The sequence below is a fragment of the Saccoglossus kowalevskii genome, chromosome 8 (assembly GCF_978046115.1).
Source record: "Saccoglossus kowalevskii chromosome 8, keSacKowa6.1, whole genome shotgun sequence".
NCBI lineage: Eukaryota > Metazoa > Hemichordata > Enteropneusta > Harrimaniidae > Saccoglossus > Saccoglossus kowalevskii.
In genome coordinates, this window is record NC_140648.1 from 3,099,468 (window position 1) to 3,117,769 (window position 18,302).

Here is an 18,302-nt window from a genome sequence, read left to right on the forward strand (position 1 = left end):
TAGGTTATTTCAGGGTAGTCAGTCCACTGTACCCAGATGAGTCTGACCAACTAGGTTCTGTCTGTGAGTCAGTCCACTGTACCCAGATGAATCTGGCCAACTAGGTTATTTCAGGGTAGTCAGTCCACTGTACCCAGATGAGGCTGGCCAACTAGGTTATGTCAGTGAGTCAGTTCACTGTACCGAGATGAATCTGGCCAACTAGGTGATGTCAGGGTAGTCAGTCCACTGTACCTAGATGAGTCTGGCCAACTAGGTTCTGTCTGTGAGTCAGTCCACTGTACCTAGATGAGTCTGGTCAACTAGGTTCTGTCAGGGTAGTCAGTCCACTGTACCTAGATGAGTCTGGCCAACTAGGTTCTGTCAGGGTAGACAGTCCACTGTACCTAGATGAGTCTGGCCAACTAGGTTATGTCAGGGTAGTTAGTCCACTGTACCCAGATGAGTCTGGCAAACTAGGTTCTGCCAGGGTAGTTAGTCCACTGTACCTAGATGAGTCTGGCAAACTAGGTTTTCTGTCTGTGAGTCAGTCCACTGTACCTACATGAGTCTGGCCAACTAGGTTCTGTCAGGGTAGTTAGTCCACTGTACCTACATGAGTCTGGCCAACTAGGTTCTGTCAGGGTAGTCAGTCCACTGTACCTAGATGAGTCTGATCAACTAGGTTCTGTCAGGGTAGTCAGTCCACTGTATCCAGATGAGTCTGGCCAACTAGGTTCTGTCAGTGAATCAGTCCACTGTACCTAGATGAGTCTGGCCAACTAGGTTCTGTCAGTGAATCAGTCCACTGTACCTAGATGAGTCTGGGCAAATAGGTTATGTCAGGGTAGTGAGTCCACTGTACCCAGATGAGTATGGCCAAATAGGTTCTGTCAGAGTAGTCAGTCCACTGTACCTACATGAGTCTGGCCAACTAGGTTATTTCAGGGTAGTCAGTCCACTGTACCCAGATGAGTCTGACCAACTAGGTTCTGTCTGTGAGTCAGTCCACTGTACCCAGATGAATCTGGCCAACTAGGTTATTTCAGGGTAGTCAGTCCACTGTACCCAGATGAGGCTGGCCAACTAGGTTATGTCAGTGAGTCAGTTCACTGTACCGAGATGAATCTGGCCAACTAGGTGATGTCAGGGTAGTCAGTCCACTGTACCTAGATGAGTCTGGCCAACTAGGTTCTGTCTGTGAGTCAGTCCACTGTACCTAGATGAGTCTGGTCAACTAGGTTCTGTCAGGGTAGTCAGTCCACTGTACCTAGATGAGTCTGGCCAACTAGGTTCTGTCAGGGTAGACAGTCCACTGTACCTAGATGAGTCTGGCCAACTAGGTTATGTCAGGGTAGTTAGTCCACTGTACCCAGATGAGTCTGGCAAACTAGGTTCTGCCAGGGTAGTTAGTCCACTGTACCTAGATGAGTCTGGCAAACTAGGTTTTCTGTCTGTGAGTCAGTCCACTGTACCTACATGAGTCTGGCCAACTAGGTTCTGTCAGGGTAGTTAGTCCACTGTACCTACATGAGTCTGGCCAACTAGGTTCTGTCAGGGTAGTCAGTCCACTGTACCTAGATGAGTCTGATCAACTAGGTTCTGTCAGGGTAGTCAGTCCACTGTATCCAGATGAGTCTGGCCAACTAGGTTCTGTCAGTGAATCAGTCCACTGTACCTAGATGAGTCTGGCCAACTAGGTTCTGTCAGTGAATCAGTCCACTGTACCTAGATGAGTCTGGGCAAATAGGTTATGTCAGGGTAGTGAGTCCACTGTACCCAGATGAGTATGGCCAAATAGGTTCTGTCAGAGTAGTCAGTCCACTGTACCTACATGAGTCTGGCCAACTAGGTTATTTCAGGGTAGTCAGTCCACTGTACCCAGATGAGTCTGACCAACTAGGTTCTGTCTGTGAGTCAGTCCACTGTACGCAGATGAATCTGGCCAACTAGGTTATTTCAGGGTAGTCAGTCCACTGTACCCAGATGAGGCTTGCCAACTAGGTTATGTCAGTGAGTCAGTTCACTGTACCAAGATGAATCTGGCCAACTAGGTGATGTCAGGGTAGTCAGTCCACTGTACCTAGATGAGTCTGGCCAACTAGGTTCTGTCTGTGAGTCAGTCCACTGTACCTAGATGAGTCTGGTCAACTAGGTTCTGTCAGGGTAGTCAGTCCACTGTACCTAGATGAGTCTGGCAAACTAGGTTCTGCCAGGGTAGTTAGTCCACTGTACCTAGATGAGTCTGGCAAACTAGGTTTTCTGTCTGTGAGTCAGTCCACTGTACCTTGATGAGTCTGACCAACTAGGTTCTGTCAGGGTAGTCAGTCCACTGTACCTAGATAAGTCTGATCAACTATGTTCTGTCAGAGAGTCAGTCCACTGTACCCAGATGAGTCTGATCAACTATGTTCTGCCAGGGTAGTTAGTCCACTGTACCTAGATGTGTTTGGCCAACTAGGTTCTGCCAGGGTAGTCAGTCCACTGTACCTAGATGAGTCTGGCAAACTAGGTTCTGTCAGGGTAGTCAGCCCACTGTACCTAGATAAGTCTGATCAACTAGGTTCTGTCAGGGTAGTCAGCCCACTGTACCTAGATAAGTCTGATCAACTAGGTTCTGTCAGGGTAGTCAGTCCACTGTACCTAGATGAGTCTGGCCAACTAGGTTCTGTCAGGGTAGTCAGTCCACTGTACCTAGATGAGTCTGGCCAACTAGGTTATGTCAGGGTAGTTAGTCCACTGTACCTAGATGAGTCTGATCAACTAGGTTCTGCCAGGGTAGTCAGTCCACTGTACCTAGATGAGTCTGGCCAACTAGGTTCTGTCAGGGTAGACAGTCCACTGTACCTAGATGAGTCTGGCAAACTAGGTTCTGTCAGGGTAGTTAGTCCACTGCACCTAGATGAGTCTGGCAAACTAGGTTATGTCAGGGAAGTTAGTCCACTGTACCCAGATGAGTCTGGCAAACTAGGTTCTGTCAGGGTAGTTAGTCCACTGCACCTAGATGAGTCTGGCAAACTAGGTTCTGTCAGGGTAGTCAGTCCACTGTACCTAGATGAGTCTGATCAACTAGGTTATGTCAGGGTAGTCAGTCCACTGTATCCAGATGAGTCTGGCCAACTAGGTTCTGTCAGTGAATCAGTCCACTGTACCTAGATGAGTCTGGCCAACTAGGTTCTGTCAGTGAATCAGTCCACTGTACCTAGATGAGTCTGGGCAAATAGGTTATGTCAGGGTAGTGAGTCCACTGTACCCAGATGAGTATGGCCAAATAGGTTCTGTCAGAGTAGTCAGTCCACTGTACCTACATGAGTCTGGCCAACTAGGTTCTGTCTGTGAGTCAGTCCACTGTACCCAGATGAATCTGGCCAACTAGGTTATTTCAGGGTAGTCAGTCCACTGTACCCAGATGAGGCTGGCCAACTAGGTTATGTCAGTGAGTCAGTTCACTGTACCGAGATGAATCTGGCCAACTAGGTGATGTCAGGGTAGTCAGTCCACTGTACCTAGATGAGTCTGGCCAACTAGGTTCTGTCTGTGAGTCAGTCCACTGTACCTAGATGAGTCTGGTCAACTAGGTTCTGTCAGGGTAGTCAGTCCACTGTACCTAGATGAGTCTGGCCAACTAGGTTCTGTCAGGGTAGACAGTCCACTGTACCTAGATGAGTCTGGCCAACTAGGTTATGTCAGGGTAGTTAGTCCACTGTACCCAGATGAGTCTGGCAAACTAGGTTCTGCCAGGGTAGTTAGTCCACTGTACCTAGATGAGTCTGGCAAACTAGGTTTTCTGTCTGTGAGTCAGTCCACTGTACCTACATGAGTCTGGCCAACTAGGTTCTGTCAGGGTAGTTAGTCCACTGTACCTACATGAGTCTGGCCAACTAGGTTCTGTCAGGGTAGTCAGTCCACTGTACCTAGATGAGTCTGATCAACTAGGTTCTGTCAGGGTAGTCAGTCCACTGTATCCAGATGAGTCTGGCCAACTAGGTTCTGTCAGTGAATCAGTCCACTGTACCTAGATGAGTCTGGCCAACTAGGTTCTGTCAGTGAATCAGTCCACTGTACCTAGATGAGTCTGGGCAAATAGGTTATGTCAGGGTAGTGAGTCCACTGTACCCAGATGAGTATGGCCAAATAGGTTCTGTCAGAGTAGTCAGTCCACTGTACCTACATGAGTCTGGCCAACTAGGTTATTTCAGGGTAGTCAGTCCACTGTACCCAGATGAGTCTGACCAACTAGGTTCTGTCTGTGAGTCAGTCCACTGTACCCAGATGAATCTGGCCAACTAGGTTATTTCAGGGTAGTCAGTCCACTGTACCCAGATGAGGCTTGCCAACTAGGTTATGTCAGTGAGTCAGTTCACTGTACCAAGATGAGTCTGGCCAACTAGGTTCTGTCTGTGAGTCAGTCCACTGTACCTAGATGAGTCTGGTCAACTAGGTTCTGTCAGGGTAGTCAGTCCACTGTACCTAGATGAGTCTGGCAAACTAGGTTCTGCCAGGGTAGTTAGTCCACTGTACCTAGATGAGTCTGGCAAACTAGGTTTTCTGTCTGTGAGTCAGTCCACTGTACCTTGATGAGTCTGACCAACTAGGTTCTGTCAGGGTAGTCAGTCCACTGTACCTAGATAAGTCTGATCAACTAGGTTCTGTCAGAGAGTCAGTCCACTGTACCCAGATGAGTCTGATCAACTATGTTCTGCCAGGGTAGTTAGTCCACTGTACCTAGATGTGTTTGGCCAACTAGGTTCTGCCAGGGTAGTCAGTCCACTGTACCTAGATGAGTCTGGCAAACTAGGTTCTGTCAGGGTAGTCAGCCCACTGTACCTAGATAAGTCTGATCAACTAGGTTCTGTCAGGGTAGTCAGCCCACTGTACCTAGATAAGTCTGATCAACTAGGTTCTGTCAGGGTAGTCAGTCCACTGTACCTAGATGAGTCTGGCCAACTAGGTTCTGTCAGGGTAGTCAGTCCACTGTACCTAGATGAGTCTGGCCAACTAGGTTATGTCAGGGTAGTTAGTCCACTGTACCTAGATGAGTCTGATCATCTAGGTTCTGCCAGGGTAGTCAGTCCACTGTACCTAGATGAGTCTGGCCAACTAGGTTCTGTCAGGGTAGACAGTCCACTGTACCTAGATGAGTCTGGCAAACTAGGTTCTGTCAGGGTAGTTAGTCCACTGCACCTAGATGAGTCTGGCAAACTAGGTTATGTCAGGGAAGTTAGTCCACTGTACCCAGATGAGTCTGGCAAACTAGGTTCTGTCAGGGTAGTTAGTCCACTGCACCTAGATGAGTCTGGCAAACTAGGTTTTCTGTCTGTGAGTCAGTCCACTGTACCTTGATGAGTCTGGCCAACTAGGTTCTGTCAGGGTAGTCAGTCCACTGTACCTTGATGAGTCTGACCAACTAGGTTCTGTCAGGGTAGTCAGTCCACTGTACCCAGATGAGTCTGGCCAACTAGGTTCTGTCAGGGTAGTCAGTCCACTGTACTTAGATGTGTTTGACCAACTAGGTTCTGTCAGGGTAGTCAGTCCACTGTACCCAGATGAGTCTGCCAAACTAGGTTCTGTCAGGGTAGTCAGTCCACTGTACCTTGATGAGTCTGCCCAACTAGGTTCTGTCAGGGTAGTTAGTCCACTGTATCCAGATGAGTCTGGCCAACTAGGTTCTGTCAGGGTAGTCAGTCCACTGTACCTAGATTAGTCTGACCAACTAGATTATGTCAGGGTAGTCAGTCCACTGTATCCAGATGAGTCTGGCCAACTAGGTTCTGTCAGGGTAGTCAGTCCACTGTACCTAGATGTGTTTGACCAACTAGGTTCTGTCAGGGTAGTCAGTCCACTGTACCCAGATGAGTCTGGCCAACTAGGTTCTGTCAGGGTAGTCAGTCCACTGTACCTAGATTAGTCTGACCAACTAGATTCTGTCAGGGTAGACAGTCCACTGTATCCAGATGAGTCTGGCCAACCATGTTCTGTCAGGGTAGTCAGTCCACTGTACCTAGATGTGTTTGACCAACGAGGTTCTGTCAGGGTAGTCAGTCCACTGTACCCAGATGAGTCTGGCCAACTAGGTTCTGTCACGGTAGTCAGTCCACTGTACCTTGATGAGTCTGGCCAACTAGGTTATGTCAGGGTAGTTAGTCCACTGTACCTACATGAGTCTGGCCAACTAGGTTCTGTCAGGGTAGTCAGTCCACTGTACCCAGATGAGTCTGGCCAACTAGGTTCTGTCAGGGTAGTCAGTCCACTGTACCCAGATGAGTCTGGTCAACTAGGTTCTGCAAGGGTAGTTAGTCCACTGTACCTAGATGAGTCTGGCAAACTAGGTTCTGTCAGGGTAGTTAGTCCACTGTACCTAGATGAGTCTGGCCAACTAGGTTCTGTCAGGGTAGACAGTCCACTGTACCTAGATGAGTCTGGCAAACTAGGTTCTGTCAGGGTAGTTAGTCCACTGCACCTAGATGAGTCTGGCAAACTAGGTTATGTCAGGGAAGTTAGTCCACTGTACCCAGATGAGTCTGGCAAACTAGGTTCTGTCAGGGTAGTTAGTCCACTGCATCTAGATGAGTCTGGCAAACTAGGTTTTCTGTCTGTGAGTCAGTCCACTGTACCTTGATGAGTCTGGCCAACTAGGTTCTGTCAGGGTAGTCAGTCCACTGTACCTTGATGAGTCTGACCAACTAGGTTCTGTCAGGGTAGTCAGTCCACTGTACCCAGATGAGTCTGGCCAACTAGGTTCTGTCAGGGTAGTCAGTCCACTGTACTTAGATGTGTTTGACCAACTAGGTTCTGTCAGGGTAGTCAGTCCACTGTACCCAGATGAGTCTGCCAAACTAGGTTCTGTCAGGGTAGTCAGTCCACTGTACCTTGATGAGTCTGCCCAACTAGGTTCTGTCAGGGTAGTTAGTCCACTGTATCCAGATGAGTCTGGCCAACTAGGTTCTGTCAGGGTAGTCAGTCCACTGTACCTAGATTAGTCTGACCAACTAGATTATGTCAGGGTAGTCAGTCCACTGTATCCAGATGAGTCTAGCCAACTAGGTTCTGTCAGGGTAGTCAGTCCACTGTACCTAGATGTGTTTGACCAACTAGGTTCTGTCAGGGTAGTCAGTCCACTGTACCCAGATGAGTCTGGCCAACTAGGTTCTGTCAGGGTAGTCAGTCCACTGTACCTAGATTAGTCTGACCAACTAGATTCTGTCAGGGTAGACAGTCCACTGTATCCAGATGAGTCTGGCCAACCATGTTCTGTCAGGGTAGTCAGTCCACTGTACCTAGATGTGTTTGACCAACTAGGTTCTGTCAGGGTAGTCAGTCCACTGTACCCAGATGAGTCTGGCCAACTAGGTTCTGTCACGGTAGTCAGTCCACTGTACCTTGATGAGTCTGGCCAACTAGGTTATGTCAGGGTAGTTAGTCCACTGTACCTACATGAGTCTGGCCAACTAGGTTCTGTCAGGGTAGTCAGTCCACTGTACCCAGATGAGTCTGGCCAACTAGGTTCTGTCAGGGTAGTCAGTCCACTGTACCCAGATGAGTCTGGTCAACTAGGTTCTGCAAGGGTAGTTAGTCCACTGTACCTAGATGAGTCTGGCAAACTAGGTTCTGTCAGGGTAGTTAGTCCACTGTATCTAGATGAGTCTGGCAAACTAGGTTCTGTCAGGGTAGTCAGACCACTGTACGTAGATGAGTCTAACCAACTAGGCTCTGTCAGTGAGTCAGTCCACTGTACCCAGATGAGTCTGGCTAACTAGGTTCTGCCAGGGTAGTTAGTCCACTGTACCTAGATGAGTCTGGCAAACTATGTTCTGCCAGGGTAGTTAGTCCACTGTACCTAGATGAGTCTGGCTAACTAGGTTATGTCAGGGTAGTTAGTCGACTGTACCTAGATTAGTCTGACCAACTAGATTCTGTCAGGGTAGTCAGTCCACTGTATCCAGATGAGTCTGGCAAACTAGGTTCTGTCAGGGTAGTCAGTCCACTGTATCTAGATGAGTCTGGCCAACTGTACCAGTCTACTGTAGTCCACTATAGACTGTCAGAGATGGAAGTCAATCCACTGTATGTAGAGGGAACAATTATAATCCTTTTCACCTGTTTGTTAGTGAGTTTATGTTGAATTATTTTTTACAATGGAAATTCAAGAATAAAGTTAATTGGTTTGTAAATGTATATAGTTATTTTTTTTTCAGTTCTATTGTAAATGTTACCAACATCAAAAGATTGTTATATTTTTCAAAATATTACCAGGTTATAAATATAATATTATTAATTCTAATTTTAGATCACGAATAATGATCTTAACCAAATGTTTGGTATCTGGGTACCCATCATTACTTCCTAAAATATGTCAGTGTGATTCACAGTATATAGTAGATCAAATAATAACAGTCAACTACTCGTGTTGTCTAGAGGTGTGTTTCAATCATTATTACGAATAGCATTCACTTGACATGGGCATGATAAGGGAATGTCTCAGTATACTAATTGTTTTTACTACTTCTGAATAATTACAAAGACACTGAAAGGTTAATACATAGCAACAAACTGCTTTCATTTTAGTTGCTCACACAGCCTATTCTAATGTTAAAGTTCATCTGTAGGAAAAACAAATATATTATACCGAGGATTTCATGTGAATATGCATACTACAAATAGTATTTATTTTTGTCTACAAGTTTGTTTTTTATTGTAAATTTTTTTTTATTGTGACCACTTATTTTGATGAAATCCTTAATTTTATTGTTAATTCATCCCAAATTTCCCTCATGTTTTTTATTGAGCAGATTGTTATTATATTCACTATGAGCATGTCAGGTCATGCTAATTTTTTATTTTTTATCTCCACCAAATCAAGACAATTTACATGAAATGATGAATTCTAAACAGATTTGAACTAAAATAAAAAATTATTGGAAAACATGAAATTAAAAAAATAATTTTTAGCAGGAAAGTTAAAGCAACAAAATGTATCTGAATTTCATGTGAACCAACAATGTATCTTCTTATACTTGTGTACATTGCATTTGACTGGTATTGACTGTGACCCACTGTGACAACTGTGTTGGCTGCTTCAAGGATATTTCCATCAATTGTTATTTGATTCATACATACATCCATTGACTCAATATAATGTAAAATATACTAATTGTAATGGTGGATCATTAAAATAAGACTGATTTTGATGGTACACACCTCTGTTATTTATGTATACATATGCGCTACTAATAGAATACTGTAAGTATTATTTACTAGGTTTGAATTTTAATATTTGAACATTTAATTTTAACATTCATGGTATTTGACAAATTCAGTTGTTAAAGAAGGCATTAGTTTTTTTTGTAATTTAACATATTACAATGTTTTAATTCATTTGCCAATTTGCCAAATCAGAGAAATTAAGCCACATAGGGAGCCTCATGGATTAGGTAGGTGGAAAGGTCAGATATATTATGATTCTTTTATACTGGTGACCTCAAGCTGATCCTAATCCTAATACTGCCCTTCAGCACACTAATAACTGTACACCTCAATATATCAACATTGTAATTGAATAGTAATAACAAATCAGATAAATTCCATTAGTGGATATAGTGAATTGTTATTCACTGGGTTTTGTATTTCTGATCACTTATTTAAGCTTTTCAGCATATTTACTAAGTTTTAAATTACCTGTTAGGCATCTTATATTTGCTTCCTTTCATCACTGTGTTGTTTCCCGACAACATTTTAGTACATCATGTTGCATATAGTGTTATGCATTTTTCTACAAATTTTCCGTTGATTGTGACCCAAATGAACATTTTTTTTTTAATTGCCGACAAGTGTTCATCAAAATGTTTGAAAGCATTTTTTTACAAATTTTTCAGCTTTGATTTGTGAAAGATGTTAGAAAGGTTAATTTACCCAACAAATAGTTAATGTCATTCATTGAGATTTGGGAAATTGACACACAAAGGAGGTCATTGCTTACAATTATATAAATTTCAGTGGAAAACAATAGGTAGGTATAAATCAGAAATAAACATGATGCATTCCACTTGAGACTGTACATCAATCACTCCATTTACCATTCAAATAGACCTGGTACTCAAACTAAATATTTGAAAGTCTAGACTGTGTTCTGTCTCAATCTGAAATAGTGACATACATTGTGTTCAGTCTCAATCTGGAATAGTGATGTACTTGTGTTCAGTCTCAAACTGGAATAGTGATGTACATTGTGTTCAGTCTCAATCTGGAATAGTGACGTATTGTGTTCAGCCTCAATCTGGAATAGTGACATACATTGTGTTCAGTCTCAATCTGGAATAGTGACGTACATTGTGTTCAGTCTCAATCTGGAATAGTGACATACATTGTGTTCAGTCTCAATCTGGAATAGTGACGTACATTGTGTTCAGTCTCAATCGGGAATAGTGACGAACACTGTGTTCAGTCTCAATCTGGAATAGTGACATACATTGTGTTCAGTCTCAATCTGGAATAGTGACGTACATTGTGTTCAGTCTCAATCTGGAATAGTGACATACATTGTGTTCAGTCTCAATCTGGAATAGTGACGTACATTGTGTTCAGTCTCAATCTGGAATAGTGACATACATTGTGTTCAGTCTCAATCTGGAATAGTGACGTACATTGTGTTCAGTCTCAATCGGGAATAGTGACGAACACTGTGTTCAGTCTCAATCTGGAATAGTGACATACATTGTGTTCAGTCTCAATCTGGAATAGTGACGTACATTGTGTTCAGTCTCAATCGGGAATAGTGACGAACACTGTGTTCAGTCTCAATCTGGAATAGTGACGTACATTGTGTTCAATCTCATTTCGAATCATGGCGTACAATGTGTTCAGTGTTTTTATTGTGCATTTGTTGTTGTGGCGCAATTAATGTATATTAAAATATTCAAGGTTGTTCGCTGATTATTACTTATACCAGCTGTTCTGCATATATTTCATTTCACCGGAAGATACACATATGTCTAGTGGAATACTCAAATCTACCTACAATGACAAAAACAAACATTTAATAATTTTATTTTTAATTTACTCTGCTAAGCATATTACATATATAGCTTGTTTATTATAATGCCTAATATATAGCTAATTAAAAAAATCATTTCACAGATTTCCTCTCAAATCCTGTGTCCATATGTGCGAAAGTAAAGCTTACATTATGATGAGTACAGTGTTTCCATATGCTTAAACAGCACACGAACAAATTTCTTTCCTAACCACCTACATGTATATATAAAATTAAAGAAATGAAAATAATGATCAGATGCTCCGTCCCTCTCTTTTTTTAATCATGAGATGTTCGAAAAAAATTGGGATACGTCATTATTTTCTTTTTCTCAAAAAAAAAATACAAATCGAAAAATGAAGTACACTGACCTAATCCATTTTGTGTTATTCACTCACCTTGTATTGCATTGACCAATATACAATAAAATTCAAATAGTATTCCCTATGTGGCATGTAGCTTTCAATAAAATTCAAATAGTATTCCCTATGTGGCATGTAGCTTTCAATAAAATTCAAATAGTATTCCCTATGTGGCATGTAGCTTTCAATAAAATTCAAATAGTATTCCCTATGTGGCATGTAGCTTTCAATAAAATTCAAATAGTATTCCCTATGTGACATGTAGCTTTCAATACAATTCAAATAGTATTCCCTATGTGGCATGTAGCTTTCAATAAAATTCAAATAGTATTCCCTATGTGGCATGTAGCTTTCAATAAAATTCAAATAGTATTCCCTATGTGACATGTAGCTTTCAATAAAATTCAAATAGTATTCCCTATGTGGCATGTAGCTTTCAATAAAATTCAAATAGTATTCCCTATGTGGCATGTAGCTTTCAATAAAATTCAAATAGTATTCCCTATGTGGCATGTAGCTTTCAATAAAATACAAATAGTATTCCCTATGTGGCATGTAGCTTTCAATAAAATTCAAATAGTATTCCCTATGTGGCATGTAGCTTTCAATACAATTCAAATAGTATTCCCTATGTGGCATGTAGCTTTCAATAAAATTCAAATAGTATTCCCTATGTGGCATGTAGCTTTCAATACAATTCAAATAGTATTCCCTATGTGACATGTAGCTTTCAATAAAATTCAAATAGTATTCCCTATGTGGCATGTAGCTTTCAATACAATTCAAATAGTATTCCCTATGTGGCATGTAGCTTTCAATAAAATACAAATAGTATTCCCTATGTGGCATGTAGCTTTCAATAAAATTCAAATAGTATTCCCTATGTGGCATGTAGCTTTCAATACAATTCAAATAGTATTCCCTATGTGGCATGTAGCTTTCAATAAAATACAAATAGTATTCCCTATGTGGCATGTAGCTTTCAATAAAATTCAAATAGTATTCCCTATGTGGCATGTAGCTTTCAATACAATTCAAATAGTATTCCCTATGTGGCATGTAGCTTTCAATACAATTCAAATAGTATTCCCTATGTGGCATGTAGCTTTCAATAAAATACAAATAGTATTCCCTATGTGGCATGTAGCTTTCAATAAAATACAAATAGTATTCCCTATGTGGCATGTAGCTTTCAATAAAATTCAAATAGTATTTCCTATGTGGCATGTAGCTTTCAATAAAATACATCTACAGTAGTTGAATTATTTTATTATCCAATTCTGATTCAAAAAATAGATTATTTTCTATAAAAATTTAAATAAAATTTTATGGGTATGTGGAATAGCTTTGAAATGTTAAATAATTTTATACACAGTTTAGTCAGATTGAACAGAGGGCATTATATCTTAATTTTAAATTGTTCATGTTTTTTTGTATGGTTCTTTTGTACTTTGAAAAAAAAACACCTTCAGATGTATTAATGTTGTAATATTTATATTATGCTAGTTTTGTACATTTTTATGAGTTATTTGTTCGACATAATAAACTTAATTAAACTGTATTTGTGTGCATTGTTTTGTCTGTATCTATTTGAGTCAATAGTACAGTGAGTGATTTCACTAGCTCGTCAACACGATTACCATATTTGCTCTATCAGTACCGCATTCTTTTTTGTAAATTACAGAAGTGTTTCTATAGTTAATATAGAATATAATTCAATATTATATGGTTTATATGCATTTTTAGAATATGGAATCTTAGTTTAATAATTAATTAATTATAATACCTGCATGGTTTGGCTTTAGTATGAATGTCAGCATATTTAATCAGAGTGCCTTGCATGGTGATAATTCTTGGTAGAAATATCTCTGGTAGCTCTAAGGCATAATTTGTTTTTATGTACAATAAATAATTATAAAACCCATCATTTCTGAATTGCTGCCTGTATTACACTGGGAACTTTGTTTCATGTCCCTCTATAAATACTTATAACATTTTTTTAACAATTTCACTGAAATCTTTGTGTAGCCACTTTTGAAAAATTTAGTCACCATAAATCATCCATCAAATCAAAACCTTGTGTGTAGAAAAGCCTCTCATTCTTCTTTTGTTAGGATTATGTGCAAAAGGAGGTAGTATGTATACAGTGCATGATGGAACAATATATTTGACATCTTTGTAAAGAATCATGATCATATTCTGCTGTTTTTCATCAATATTTAAAAATTTTGATAAATATTCTAAAGCGATATTCTGCAAGACTGATTCAAAATGAAAGTAACAATTCTAAATAATTTACAGAATAAAAATATTTCCACAATTTTGAAAAAAAATGGAGGTCATTGACCTCATTGTGGAGACAATTAAACTTTGAGCCACAAAGTTTTCTTGGGTCATTGTTCAGAACAATTCAAACTGTATATCTATGAAGTTTATCTGTGTGGTGTGGTATTGACCTTTGGTCATTTTAACCATTTCATCCATAGAACAATCCAACAACAGGGCTTTGACTGCATGAATTAATGCTTACTAGTAGCTGTTTCATAGGAAAATCGGGGAATCAGTGGGATACCACTTGTTTATGTTATTTACACCATTTCAATACAGTAAATAAATTTGCTGAGAAATGAGGCTTAACTAAGGTGCTTCTTTTAGGTATCTAACTGTATTTACTAGTATGTGACATATTTAAAAGTAAAGATACACACAAATACACATGAACATGCACTGAAACACACAAGAATACACAAATACACATGAATATTACAAAGACAGAATTGAACATGCTCACAAACACACATGAATACTTACATAGAAATACACATGAATACACAGGAATACACAAAAACACTCATGAATACACACAACCACACAACAATATGAATACAAACACTTAAATACACATAAATTGCAGAAATTATGAAAATATGAAATTGTCAGTGTGTCCAAACGTGTACTTTATCATTTCAATTTGATTTTTTGTGGAACTGTGATTAACAAGCTTGGATTCACAAGGTTTTCTTCTATGTCATCAATAATATTCTTTATCGGATAATATCCTGTTTTAACATGCAAAACAAATACAATAGTGATTATATTTTGGTTCATATACTGATAAATTCTAGGAGCTGAACGACTGCAGAGACATGTCATTCAAAGATACCCAAAACTATGGAGAAACTGCGGCTGATCTGCACTGGCTCGGAAGATGAATTCTGATTGGCTAAAAAAACAAAAAAACTTGTGGCGTTGAATGCACGTTCATTGTCAGTATTGTTATGCAAATTCAAACTAGCTAATCATTTACAACCTTCCAAGCCAGTGCAGATTAGCCCAGAAACTGAGATGATAACCCAAAGTTTTTAATGATAAAGACAAAAACAGTAATATAAGATTACAACTAGTAATACAATATAGTAATGATATGGGGACATTTGACATTTTCTGCTGACCATACACTTCAAACTGATGTACACATTGCTGGAGTTGTACATTACATTTGATGTCTATGTTTTTAACAACTTCACTAAAAGACTAGAATCCAACCCTGCAGCAGAGTTTTATATGTGCATTATCTTGCTGTACAGACGTCATTGTGGTGAGTTTATTACCTGCCACCTATATTATTTTGACCTTTAATGCAGGTAGATAGATTATTTTATTTGACTGAAATCAATATGTCAATTACATAAACCATGCATTACCTCCATGCATAAAATATGGTCAATTAATACAAACAATTAACACTAGGGTATAAAGTTGTTATCGTCCTTGTTCTTGTTTTTTGTGGGTAGAAGTTGCTTTTATTGCATGTACACACTGACACACAATAATGGCTCCATCTATTATTGGTGTTTATGCTTGTACTACTAATATATTATTTGAACACAATGTGGGGAAAACATATAGTCAGTCATGAGACTACAACTGATAAAAAAACTAATGTTCATTGAACTATTACATCGAGAAAGTAAATACTATTGTCTGTTATTAAATTTGACTACCATGTCACTGTCATGATATGATTTAAAGCCTGAATACACAAACACAAACAGTTAACTTGTCTCACATGGATAGCATTGAACCAGGAGTTGCAATATGAATAGAATACATCAAATTCATCTCTGTCTTTCAATATATACCCATAAACTTATCTAACCTATCCACCCCTGGCGGAAATAATGGTTCAGCCAAATAATGTCCAAATTTTTTTATAATCCAGTCAACAGTTATATTCTTTTAGTTGAACTGAGATAAACGTTCACCATCATTATGTTGTTGTTTTTTTTCAAATTGATGCAACATTGTGATGGTAAAGATTGCAACATTGTGATGGTAAAGATTGCAACATTGTGATGGTAAAGATTGCAAGATGACTTTCCATCCCGGTAATTTTTTCTTTAATTCCCAATTTGGAAAATGGTTCTTATAAGATGCGAAGACTTTTCAATCAGACACATTGTTTTATTTGTATAACATGCGCACAATTTGAACATGTGTAAATATTTTTCCAGTTTATCATTACAGAAAAAAACATTTTAGAGGGGGCAAAGGGGGATAGCTGGTACAGGTTACAGGAAATAAAAAGGGCATTTTACGTTTTTACAGGAAATAAAATGAAAGTTCCATGTACAGTTAAAAATAGGTTTTTACACTTTACGCATAAAGCACCTTCCTAATTACATTTTTCATTTTTATAATATATTTGATAATTTATGTGTAAGCATCAAAATCGGAAATTGCGTAAGACTTACGATATTTAATGTGGAAAATGCTTTATACACTTACAAAAAATAAGATCATGGGGCCGTCGTTGTACAAATTAAGGACGAATAAAATACTAGTACTTGATTACATTTTACTCCTTGCCGACCCTCAATTTAGTGAATCCGTTACCGCAAAAACCTTAAAAAAATGTTCTTTTTTTATGAAGTTTGTACACAACTCAGTTCCATAGTACTGTTAGTTTTTGTCGTCCTGAATGTTTTGTTTTGTTGTTGTTATTTTTGGACTTTAATCAAGACTTCATTGGTACGTTCAAAATAAACATTCTATCATACTAGTAGTCGGTTTTTTTATTTTAAAATCTGGGAACACGTCACTTGCGGGTAATCCTACTATATTCTAAAGTCTGTGGTTTACCATCGTGGTACATGAAATCATACGCCGTGGTTGGAAGTCTATTGTCATGATAGTAGTGAATGTACCATGCTTTGTTAACCGTACTGTGGCATTAATATAAAAGAAGATTTGTTTGGATCCTTATGGGGTGTATTCCACGCCCACGCCGTTCAGTAATATAGTCTATACTGAAGGGGACGTCCATGTAGCAGTATTAATTTATTGAGTTCGGTTGTATCGGCATGCCTGCTGGTGATCACATGAAGTATTGTTTCGAATTTTTAGTTTATGTATTAAAAATTAAAATTTCAAGACACCGTCACGTTTATTACAGAGTGAAAATCAATATACATTCACGGGAGGTGTGAAATATGATTTATCGGAAGTTGACTCATATTTAATAAGCACATCACGATATGTTGAACGCATGATTGACGAGACAAACCAGTTCTCGCGGGTACAGTCGTGAGTTAATCAAAAAAAGTGATTGCGATATATCTCCAGAAAAAGGAACGCACTGGTGACGTCATAAAACCGTTGTCATATCGCACATTACGGACACATCGCTATCTCTTTTATAATTTATTTGCCTTGCTGACTGTCTAAGCCTTAACTATTATATATTGGTCTGTTGTGAATTAATCTCTCATTCGGCATATTCTAAATCTTACATTCATAATCTTCATATATGCAATACGATATAATGCACCAGTTGTATTCATCTTCTGTATGAAGTGATCTTAGTGAAGTCTTGTCAAATAAAGTGCTATTATAGGATAGGATAGGATGTTTTATTTGGTACGTACACAATACAGAGCTAGTGTAAAGTGCAAAATGAGCTAAAACAATTCTAAAACATGAAAATCAAATGTTGCTACACTACTAGGAATAAAAAGATCAGAACATGAAAAAAAATTATGAGCAGTTTTAATTTTCACCTTTCGATATCGACTGTGCAATCAGGGGAACATCACTGTGATCACGGTTACTAAAAAAGTAACCGTGCTGTGATGAACTGGGAATAACATAATAATAACTTTATTACACTACTAAAAAACCTTCAGAGGGTTTTTGTATGGTAAGGAACATAAATACATACAATACATAAGAGATAAAAATAAAATGTTAGTAAAATAAAATAAAAAAAATAAATTAATTACTTTCTGTGGTTTTAAAAATTGTGCTCTTTAAGTATTTTGCTAAAGCTATATTATTCTCCATAATCTTTTTAAATATGGAATTCACATCCATTGTGTAAATATTTATTGAACACTCATCAAACAGTTTTTTTCTTTGTTCTATATAGCCAGTACAAAATAGCAGGAAATGTTTTTCATCTCCTAATGCTTTAGTGTTACATTTATTACAGTGTCTATTTTCTAATTCTATTTTGGGCTTTGTTCTTCTACCTAATTCTATTTCTAAGTTGTGGTCACTCAGACGGAATTTTGAAAGCATTTTCCTGAGGCTGAAATTTGAAATGTTTTGCAAATAATTTTCCATATTATAGCTTACTTTGAATAGTTTGTATGTTCTCAGTTTTGTTCCCCTATTTTCATTGGTTTCACTGAAATTTAGTTTTTCTCTCCATCTTTGAATATAAAACTCAGATAGTCTGAGTTTTACTTTTTTTAGTATTTGATTCCAATTTTCCATATTGTGATCATTTTTTATTTTAATTAGATCATGTCCCAGTGTAGCATTAATAGTCCTTACCCAGTTTGAATTAATTTTTATCATTTCATCCAGGGCTAATTTTAAAATGTGATTATCTGGCAGACTATATAGTCTATGGCAGTATTTAATTTGAG

General features: G+C 38.8%; 1 protein-coding gene across 1 annotated transcript in view; it reads left to right on the top strand.

Annotated features, from left to right (window-relative positions):
* The window catches only part of LOC146739225 (uncharacterized), a 121,861-nt gene that overhangs the window by 41,700 nt on the left and 61,859 nt on the right, over positions 1-18,302 (top strand). The window lies entirely within an intron of this gene.